Source organism: Liolophura sinensis, chromosome 6 (assembly GCF_032854445.1).
Source record: "Liolophura sinensis isolate JHLJ2023 chromosome 6, CUHK_Ljap_v2, whole genome shotgun sequence".
Classification (NCBI taxonomy): domain Eukaryota; kingdom Metazoa; phylum Mollusca; class Polyplacophora; order Chitonida; family Chitonidae; genus Liolophura; species Liolophura sinensis.
In genome coordinates this window covers 19,860,640-19,870,534 of record NC_088300.1, presented here as the reverse complement: position 1 = coordinate 19,870,534, position 9,895 = coordinate 19,860,640, and the positions used below count along the sequence as shown (strand labels likewise).

At 37.6% G+C, this 9,895-nt stretch overlaps 1 protein-coding gene across 3 annotated transcripts in view; it reads left to right on the top strand.

The window, feature by feature from the left end:
* Positions 1 to 81: 81 nt before the first annotated feature.
* Positions 82 to 9,895, top strand: part of LOC135466589 (disheveled-associated activator of morphogenesis 1-like) — a 38,505-nt gene continuing 28,691 nt past the window's right edge. Inside the window, exon 1 of one of the 3 annotated variants that reach the window (XM_064744146.1) lies at positions 82 to 175. The gene's annotated coding sequence lies outside the window, so the exon portion shown is untranslated. Of the gene's footprint in view, positions 176 to 6,076; positions 6,134 to 7,244; positions 7,307 to 9,895 lie in introns of those variants that run through there. The other 2 variants (XM_064744147.1, XM_064744150.1) reach the window with 2 other exon arrangements.

Sequence of the window (9,895 nt, the reverse complement as noted above, 5' to 3'; positions counted from 1 at the left end):
TTCAGGCGTCCATTGGTTGAAATCCTTCCCAAAGGTTCGGCAGTATTCGCCTGACTTCCGGTCACACTCGGGAAAGATCGTAGCTGAGCAAAATTGACATGCGGACGAAATTATGATGATACAGACGATATATGTCATCTGCGGCCGTGGGCAGTGAAAAAGGATTGCAAAACCGGTAAGACGCCTTTTGTTATTCTTTCTGACTGTGTGATAAAATGTACATACCTGAATAGCTTGCGGCCAGGCACTCACGTCTTTATTGAGCAGATTCCTTAGGATTTATCGTCCATAAGCTTTCAGGTAGAAGGCGTGTGTAAACGCCGTGTGATGAGGCTGGATGTACCCCTCCACGCACGCGACCTCAGCGTAAGCGATGGAGTGTATGCCAGATACTTATATTTCTGTGTCACAGTTTTATACCTTGCCACTCATGACTGTTTCTGATTTTCAAAGTTCAAACTGATTGAAAATTGTAACCTAACGCTTGCTATATCAATGATCTTGATTACCGTAGGCTTCCTAAACCGTGCAGTACCGCCACAAAATATGTGTCAGTTTAAAAGTCCCTCGTGATAATGTATGGTGTCAAATATTATCTCATTTTCAATGATTAAATTGCTTTTTCTGATGATGTTAAATCAGATTTTTGGATGCAACAGTTTATTTAACATAATGAAATCATTCCTGTCCTTGTCAACACAAGTACTTTCTGATTGTTTTACCTCTGGCTTAATATACATCCAGCGTTAGGTCAGTGAGAAAAGAATCGACCGATCAACCTGTGTATAACTACCATAAAAATTAAGCTACATTTTTTTACTAAAATTCATTTAAAACCGTTATTGACTGTTAACCTCTGGTATATTACATGTTAATTACGCATTCTTCATCTCAGATGAATGGTATAGTACTTTCCCTGAAGTTTGTATATCTATATTAGACTTTCGGTAATTTTTTTTTTTTTTTGTATGAAATGTGTATGATATGCCAATGCAATCTTTTCCACTCTTACAGCATTCCAGAAGTGAAGTGGTTAACTATTTTGTTATGACAATTAGTTTACTTCAGTTGTGTACAGACAGAGTTTGTGTATGTTCAGCAGGATGTATAGGTCTATCATTACCCATCCTATTTACAGTAGTTATTATGTCACGCATTCATGTAATATTGACCTGGTTCCCACGGAACTCAAGTCAAAAGGTTTGACACTGTTAAATTGTTTGAAGTCAACTTAGTACATGCAGACGTTTTAATACTTCACTGCTTTGCGTTCTATGTACAAGGATTCACAATGAACACCATAGTAAATGTGTAAGTTTGACAATGTTTACATGTTTACACGCTGAATTTTAACATACACTTTTTGCACTAACTTTCAGTAGTTTAACTGGTTGGTATCTAGTTGTAGGCCTACAGACCAGACTTAACCATGACTCTTAGTCCTGAGAATGCTGGTCATCACATTTATACCTGTGTGTGTGTGTACATTTACCTGGTGATAAGCTAAGGGTCTTATGACAGATGTGTTTTGTTGTTGTCATCCCTTTGTAGCTACTGATTACAGGTATGTAGCTGTTTGGCACTATAGTATGTAATGGTATTTTGTACTTGCCTTATCTGTCAGGTATCATGTGGAAAAATAGCCTTAATCATATTGCTGACCTTGAGTTTGATAGGGATGGACTGACCACTCCCAGGCAGGCCAATGACCACTGATTTAGTGGTGGAGTATGACTAACAGCTCCAGCTAAAGCAGCTTATGCTGCAGATTGCTATTAGCCAATGCAGACTTTGATCAAATCAGCCCTGGCATGAGTAATTTCCTTGTTGTGACCTCGTTATGTTCACACTTCACCTGGCACGGCAGTTTTGTTTTCTTGATTTAGTGTTTCCTGAAGCTTGAACATATGAACAGGTCTATGTAAGACATTAAATGTGGTGCAGATGTGTTTATTCAAGGCAAAAAAGTAATAAATCAGATGTCATTGTTGAAAACAAGAGTGATTTGGTGTAAAAAATCTTCGAAGAATGAGCAGTACTTAGTCTATGTTTTATATGCATAGATCTACAAATTTGTGCAGTGCTAATTTATATGTATTTTATACTGTACTTTACATCAAGCCACATGCACGTTATATGAGACAGGAAGTTTTCATTAAATGTACATGTAAGTCCTAAGTTTATTTCCTCACCTGGAAAGAATAAGGCTGAGTAATGATTGATTTGATCTGTGATTTCATCTGTTAATGATTCTGACACTTAATTATGACAGGTCCCTCATGTACTGTATATGTTTGATGACTGTATTGTTCTTCTCACACTGGAAATCTGAATTTGTTTTACTTTCTTGCATTTACTTTTTTATCGATTTGAGTGTGCGACAGGAGATATTTACATGAGGCCACCTGCTGATTGTATGCATACTAATTGAAGAATCTGCCCTACCTCACGGAAATGTACATGTATACTTGTTATTTGGTAAGGTGCTCGTAAAGCTCTCCATACACCTGAGCACGCATTCATGTACCTACAGGAACTCAAGTTGAATGATCGCTGCTGTTAATTACATGGAAGTCACTGTTATGTGCATCAGATAAACATCTTAATGAAGTGAATATTGGATTAACATTTAGGATTAAAGAAGCCTTTGTCAAGTCCATAAGTGATAGGTAAAAATGGTGGGAGTTGTCTGTTAATAATTATATCAAACACTGCTGTCTTGTGTGAATGTGACTTACAAATTGATGTCAGGACTCAACAAATTAAAGGCAGTTATTGTGAGTGTTTGAGATGTGCCTGAGGCAGTACACATCATCTTATGGGGGCATGATTCTCTGGCTTGACTTTAATCCAAGTGACCAGCATACCTTTCTCCCGTGAATGTCTGGGATGATTTTGTTCACAGCTTCTAAGGTCATTTCAGATAATGTGTGAGTGATATGCATGACTGCTTGACCCTCATGTTTCATAAGGTAAGATTTTCAAACTGTAGGGTTGTGTTTGTATCTTTATTATCAGAAAGTCTTTGCTTTGTTTGTTCTATAATGTATACTGCTATAAGTAATGTTCGAAAAAGTCATCAATGTCGTACATACAAATATGAGGAATCCTTTACCTTATTTCACTTTTTCACGACACAACTTACACGTACATAATGTCAGTATTGACCAAAGCATTTCATTTTGTTGAACTGGAACAGTTAATTGCCCTCCTAAAGTATAAGGCTTGTGTTTACAATGAACACAGTGTGTTATATACATGTATGCATGATGCATGTAAATAAGTTTTTTTCTGATTGTTGTATGAGATGAGAATACTGCCACTTTTTACAGTCAGGTACATGTACCAGGGTGTACTGCATCACTTAAATTACTGAGTAATTTATGTAATGCTAGACATGTAAATGTAGTAGTGCATGCCCAGATATTGTAGTTTACTATACATTTACTATACATGTTCATTTCTAACATGTATTGCTCATAGAACTTGTTTAATTTCTTGTTCTAAGTGATTTAACACAGCAGTTCAACATCATTGAAAAACAACACACACTTTTTTCTGTTGGTAAAGTTACATGTTCATGAACACATATGGTGTAGATGTTGTAATATCATCTCAACCAGGCTGACATCTTGTAATGTCATTAGTTAAATGCTCTGATTGTTTTATAACCTAGGGCTAAATATCATGGGCCTGCTGTTGAATTGAATCTTCTTCCGGTAAATTGTTTTAATGTGAAGTGTTTTATCTTATATTAGCGCTCTTGTTGGTAATCTGAAATGCAGCAAGTCTGTAATTGGATGGCTAATTTCAGTGATAATGTCAGAGTGTTTTTTGTAAATGTGCTTTTCCTTGTTGCTGCGGTTTTGTTTTTTTATTTGTCTCTTATTTCCAACTCGTGTCATCACACTACATAAATGGATTTCTTCTTTATTTGGAAAGAGCCTTCATTAATCCATCATTTACATGTCATTTCTGTGCTGTCTGACAAAAGAACAAAGTTCTTGCATACGCATAGAAAACACACATGTGTCCTAAATATGTAGATTTTCCTGGATTAACACTAAAGCAAGAAGTTGTGACACATACTATAATGTGTTGTGTACCATTCCTACTAAGTTAACCTTGATCACACCAAATGTTGAAGTAAGAATGTGCTGGTAAAGAAATTACTGGCTGTACATGTACTCAATGTATTATCTTGAATTCCGCAGCAGTGATTCAGTTTAGTAAAATTTACACTACATGTGCTGTAGTTTGTCTCCTTTCTTTCAGATCAAGAGTTTATTTGAAGCATTTGTGAAAGCAAGGGATATTGATTTATACTTTTGTTCCCCTGACTGAACTGCACCAAATACTGCTGGATTTTGATAATTGTTACTGTGCAGGTGTATATTTCTTTTATTCTGATGAGTTATTGGTTACTGGTTTCCAGTTTTGATCAAGGTTTCAGATTCATTTTTTGGCCAAGTTCAAGTTTCAAAAGCCTGTTTTGTCCATGCATTTTCAGTATTTAACATGGGATGTATGTTTCCCATGAACCAGAAAACAATGGTACAGTACATGCACTGTATAAATAAAATTTTACTGAAACTCTGATGTTGCACTTCTGCCTCGTCTAAAGCATTTCCTTGTGAATCTGACATGTGTTTTGTGAGGCATACATGCCTATATCAGTAGCATGGTGTGAATGAGTTACTGATGAGGCAGCCAGTCGAGTGTTGTTCCTACAGAAATACCAGTCTGCCTGCCAGTACTAATATTGTTGAGAGCCCATGGAGTAATAGCCAGGGCTCTCCCAGTTCATTAGTAGGGGAAGGGAGGTTATGTAACACCCCTAGTCCAGGAATGCACAGGCTGCTGCCTGCTGGGTCTGCCAACTGTCAGTGTACATTTCTCAACATCTGTTGTGTTTGGCATAAATATCGCCAGAATCTGTCAGAATGTTACAGTGATATGATGTCAGAATTTTAGAATCCCACATTCTGCGAGTCATGTAATCTGTTGAAGAGTCACAGATGAATTGTTTTTCTTAACGAAATGCAGCAAATTCAAGTAGAGCTGCATATAATATGCTTGTAAGCCAGACTGGTGTTGTGGGTAGATTTTTAGCGTATTTACAGTGTCATTGATGCTGTAATGCCAGATACTTGAGGTATGTAAGCAGGCTGTTCTGATCCTCCCTAACCATGGTAATCTAGAGCTACTTTCAGGTAGATTCCAACCTTTTCTCTCCAGTGTCTAAATGTCATAATGTGTCCTGACAATTACATGCACACGTACAATGTATTTGTGCATGTCTCTAGCTGTGTAGAGCTGAGTGTGCGGTGAAAACCTCTTAGTTACTGTGCCACTAAAATCTGTTAGCAATTTGGTACTAAGGAGACAGTAAAGATGGAATTTTGATATTAATTAACAAGACACTTTTTTCTTGTCATTCACAGTGTGTACATGGTTGTAAAAGGTGCTTGGCTACTGCACAAACTGCAGAATGAATTAAATGAGAGACGTTCTTAAAACAAATTATGTACATTGTACATGTAACTCATGTATATTACATTATAGCATGTACAGATATAAATATGTCATGAACCACTATATTCAGTGTATTTCTTCATATATTATTAGAAATTTTATAAAAAAAAAAACAAGGTCGAGTTGTACATGCAGTGGCTCTTTCATGCAAGTTAATCATGAACAGGTACAAATGTACATGTGTATAGGCTACAGTTTCTTACTTTCACTGTCCGTATGCATCTACAAAAAGTTGCTAACAAAACAGTAATATTGCTCATGGGTAAAATTGGGTTTTGAGAAAATGCATTCATTCTGGAAAGATGTTTTATTGGGCATTTATTAGGAAGTAATTGGGCCTGATTCTGTAAGGCTGAAGATGGTTGTTATTCAGTGCTCAGTGGTGTTTGCTTACCTGACAATAGCTGACACACTTGCGCTGTGTGTCCATTGACAGTCAGCTGAACCTTGGGATCCTGTCTTTTTGTGTGCAAGCATGTCAAGTGGTAGATTTCAGAAATTTACAGTGTGAATGTCTCTTCACTCTGCCTGTTGGCCCATACAGGTAATGTCAACTCCCTGGTGTACATTTCAGGTACTTGATACAGCATTCAGAAAGGTACATGTATCTTCATATTTTATCTTGAGAAAAGACTATCATATAATATTAAATGTCGGAATAGTAAACATTGAACTGTATATACGTCTAATGTGTAACGCATACAATGTAGCTGTGATGAGGATTTCACAATATGACGCAGCTTAGTGGACGGAATGAGGGCAAAAAGTTTTGCTCACATCATTATACGATGAATATGAAATTGCCAATCTGGTTTGTATTTCCTATGTTTGGTTAATTTTATATGTTCATAGTTAAAAAAAAACTGCAGGAATGTCGATCTATTTAATTGGGTGAGACTGAAAATTTACAGAAACAAAAAATCTTGGTTGTGTAGTGAATTTTAATCATTGAAAAAGTGGTTTCACAATCTGAACATCGTAAAAAGAAAGCATAATGTGTTACATGTAAATTCACTCTGTCCATGAAGTTGTTTTTGTAGGGTAATTGACAATCATGGCTCTAGAAGTTGATGAATTTGTTTTTTGCTCCAGTACTGACAAAAAAATGGAAATAAAACCCAGGGGCCTGAAGTGCTGTTGTATATAGTGTGATATAATTAAGAGATTTATATGCACTGTACACTTACATGTATGAACCTGATAGCCTGTTGTATACCCACTTGACAAAAGGAACTTACAATTCCTGGATTTCACGTGTCTTCATGCTGCTCTGGACATCCTGCTGTAATAAAGCTACATAAACAGGTTCAGGTCCTGTTCTACATGTACAGGTGCACATTTAATATAGGGTTTTCTTTTTTCAGTACATGTATTTTGTTGATTGACACTGTTGCAGTGCTCAACAGAGAGGGACTTGTAAAAAAAAATTCAGGTCATTTTAGTTTTTGGCCTATGATTTTGAAATGTGCTTGTATCTCCAGTTCATGTACAGCTACACATATACCTGTTTTTGTATATATTATACCCCCGATTTTGAGGGACGAAGCTCTGTTAGTGTGACGTCAGTGTTTTTTTTTTTCTCCTTTCTTGTGTGCAATTTGTATCACGGTTAAGTGCCTTTCTGCTGAAAGTTAAGGTAATTAAATACATTAGTTATAGTACTTAATTGTGGTGTCAAAACTATTGCACTGGTACATCTGGGGAAACATGTTATACTTTGTGTGCCTGGACACAGTAATGGCAGCTGGCATAGCTTGACCATCTGACCAAGGTAAGGATTTATGTAGACATTACCCGAGGGTGAGGACATCATTATAGGTTCCTGTGCGATTGATCTTTTAGGTCAACTAATCAATAAGCCAGCTAACTCCAGTGTTGGCTGTAAAAGTGATCACCTGTGCTCATTTTGCAGGTTCATGTACATTAAGGTCTTTTTCAGATAATGCTGATGGCAACGAACACATTGTGGATTCAAACCTGTCCTCCTGACAGAATTTGAAGATCCCTCTCTTATAGGTTTTGGGAACTTAACAGCAAGCATTCGACAACTCACAGAGGTCATTTGACCAGTCTGTCGTTTGTTGAAGACAACTTCCACTGGTCAGTTTGCATATTATCTCTATGTGGGAAAGTTTGTCAATGACCAGCCAGAGTTCAGTGGTTTTCCCTGGGCAAACCAGCCTCCCCTACCCATAAACTACCTGCTGTCACATAAGAGAAAAATCCTTGAGTATGGCATTAAGTAACAATGAAATAAAAAAAATAAATTGAAGATGATAATGCAGTTAGTTAAGGTGCAGACCTGTGGCGGAAGTTGTCTTCAGGTATGGTCATGCTGTGGAGACAGCTGTTGACCACAAGTCATTCAAGCCATTGACCAGACAAAACAAACATGATCACACAGCCACATGACAATGCTCTGTCCACTCACATCAATTTGTGGATTTTTGTCAAGTTGTTGCCAGCTGTGGATTTGCTCATGTAGGGATGTTGACAGAGGTTTGCCGGTGTTGACTGTTACATGTATGAACAGTTGTAACTGTGCAGAACTGTAACATGGTTTGCACATTTGTCCTACAGAAGACAAACACCTTATCCGTCGCCCCCCCCCCACACGCATACATTCCATAATGAGATCGCCCATGACCTGGTGGGGGAATTTTGAGGTGAGACTGGACTTAATTGTAATGGGTCAAAACCACATTTTACACAGGTTACTTTTTTCTAAATCTTGTGTAAAATGTGACTAGTCAGAGTTGCATTTTACTTCAACGATTATTGCATGATTAAAATGAATGTAGACATGAATGAGTTCCACCGTCAACCTGGAAATCGGAAACAATCATGAACAGGTACAGTAATCACTAATGCGACATGCCTGGACTATGAAATCTATAAAGGCTGTAGAGTGGAACTGTATATTGTATTGAGGGGCAGTCGATGGGATAAAAATTCATTGGTTTTGAAGTTCCCAATAGCTGGATATATGTGTGTATAGAAAAGAAGATAAAAAGCGAACGTAGCATGGCATCTATGTTTGTATTCTCAGGTGTTGGTGTATTTTTATTGCACTGAATTCACTTCTCCATTATCCTGTTAACAGCAAAATTGGATTTTGGTGTGAAACAGTTGTGGGTATTTAAATATAGAAAACAGCGTATCATGGCCGTGGACAGGGAATTGATAGAATTCCCTCTGTCACTGCTCATAGTTACATGTAGTTGTGTAAGTACGTGTTGTCTTGCATTTGTTAAAGATCCCTTGTTTTCCCTTGTGTGGTGTGGGAATTTTTATGTGGGAAAGTTGGTAGGTAACTTTTTAAAGGTTGCTGGGTTATCCTGTGCAAACCTTTGGTTTCCTCTATCGATGTAAATGCTTCAAAATTTTGAGTACTGATTTGGTGTTAAATGAAAATCAACCAATCAGTCAACTATTATAGAGTTAGTATAGTCTGTATGTATACTATATACATTATGCAGTGGGCACTCCAGTGAGTCAGGCATCGCACAGCGACATCTGTCCATCCTTAGACTGATATAACCACATGTAACTGACCAATCATAGCTCTTCAGTGCAGACAAGATAGCATGTCAGTCTTCCATACATGACCAGATGACCAGAGGAATGGTCAGTGGCTGCGGACAATGACCGCTGCCTAGTGTGGAGGTAGCGACAGATTTATGTATAGACTGCAGACATCAGCAGAATTCCTGTAGTTTATTCTGACGTGATGGACACATCCCAGCAGTAATACTCACAAGGCTTCTGAATTATTGAGAGTTCTATCACCTATATAGGGAGGTGTGTCATGCCTGATATCAGAACACACAGCCTTGTGTATAGATATATCAGAGTGCATACTTGTGGAAAATCAAGCTGGAGCCTCTGTACAACCTAGAACATCTTACCACATTAAGCTAGCTGAGTTTATTTGAAGCTTGGTTATCTTGTAGCCATGATTTAACTCCCGGGGCACCGCAGATGAATGGTTTAGTCAATTACAGCAGGTTAATGTTCACTTGTTCAGTGACCTCCAGAGAGTCAAGGATGTGGAAGAAAGTGAAATATTAAATCTGTCCTGTAATTAAATTTATTGATTCTGCATGACTGATTCCTGAAGGTTTTGTTGTTGCTCTGCATGTAAATCTTGCTTGTCTCTGTCAGATCAGAGAGATGGTGTAGATCTGTTTGTGAGGCGGTCAGTGGGTCATGTGTATTGATTATTTCTAGACTGATTTTGTCTTAAGAGGGTAACTAAGGAGATTTCCTCAGTGTTTCTTTGTTTGGTTCATGTAGTTGCATACATTAAAATGTGCCTGAGTATTAGTATTTTGTGAGATGGTAGTGCCATGTATGTATA